Raw genomic sequence first — 1,443 nt, forward strand, 5'->3', positions numbered from 1 at the left:
GCTCGCTGATCTCATCTACACGAGGTCACGGAGAGTCCCGAACGCACCATCACGTCCGATGAACGTGTTCCTGCAATGACTGCAGGCTATGGTGTATTGCTGGGGGGCCCTGGTGCAATTTGGAATAATGTCCAAATAATTAAGGGTACTCTCAAATACTGCCATTTCAAATGGATAATAACAACAAATATAATGCACGTGGAAAGTTCTAAACTTCCCAAGCACTGATCGCCAATGAGCGTGTTCAGCACGTCCCTTCTTCACATCACTCCAAATGACAACCAGCGCCGGGTCATGACCCGACCGACCCACCCCTCGGACGTTGCCAAGGCTGCACTGGAGAGAGGCGGGCGGTGAGGGGTGCGCCACTGACGCCGACCGCACCCAATCGTACCTGATCGGGGTCACCCGGCACGCGCCGCATGTAGGTGTCGGATGTTCACACAGGGGCCGAGCGGGGGCTCGCTGAACCGTGCTGCCATCTCCTGTCGATTGTTGGCGACCAGAGAGCAGCCGACGCTTCGGAGCTGGCCTTGCGTTGGTGGATCACATCTGCTCACCAGCTGTACACGTCGAGAGCAAACCCCGCCTATTCAACTACCTTTACCTACAGGACAGTGTCATTTCTCAGTTTTTGTAGCTCTGTTAACTAAACACTTCTCTACTAGTGTCGCTCTGGTGTAAGCGTGATTGCGCAAACCTGCCCTAGCTACCTCAGGATGCCCTAGCCCCAGAATGTATCCTGATCCACATAACTCTGCAGTGCAGTCCTGACGTAATTTAGCGAATCAGCAACCATGACTTCCATTCCGAAAGCCATTCGTCTTCTGCGGGCAGACGGCATCGTAAATTCAGATGACTGCTCGCCACCGCTTTCGTTATTGATGTGAGATTTGCTCTGAAACGAATCTTGTCTATAGCGAGCTGAACTTGGTCGCAAATTGAGGTCGGATGCTTAATCTTCTCCCAATCTTATCACCAACGCAGAAATCTCCTTAAAGCGCACGCAAAGCGGCGCCCTGCGCAAGACAAAGCGATCAGGGGGCGCCGTTTGCGGCGCTCTCGCCGCCGCGCCGGCCCTGCAACGCGTCCGTGCTTCTGCGGCGCTGCCTGACATTGATCTGGCGGGACGCACAGGCTGAGGCCGGCGGGCCTGTCACGGCCGGCCCCGGTTGAACCCAGGGCCGCCGGCCGGCCTCTCCGGAACTGTCGCTCGCTTCCAGTCCAGCGCCAGCGCTTTTCGAACAGCGCCCGGCACTTCTCGACAGCGCCAGCACTTCTCGACAGCGCCAACACTTCTCGACAGCTTTAGTACTTCTCGACAGCTCCAGCACTTCTCGACACTGTGGCGGCACTGTGACCAGTCGGGCGGCAAAGGCACACCGATGTCCAGTTTTTATTTACCGTTAACGATGCGAGCAATTCCTTGAATAGTTGCAGAGA

This window comes from Pollicipes pollicipes, unplaced genomic scaffold (genome assembly GCF_011947565.3).
Source record: "Pollicipes pollicipes isolate AB1234 unplaced genomic scaffold, Ppol_2.1 Scaffold_7261;HRSCAF=8764_pilon_pilon_pilon, whole genome shotgun sequence".
NCBI lineage: Eukaryota > Metazoa > Arthropoda > Thecostraca > Pollicipedomorpha > Pollicipedidae > Pollicipes > Pollicipes pollicipes.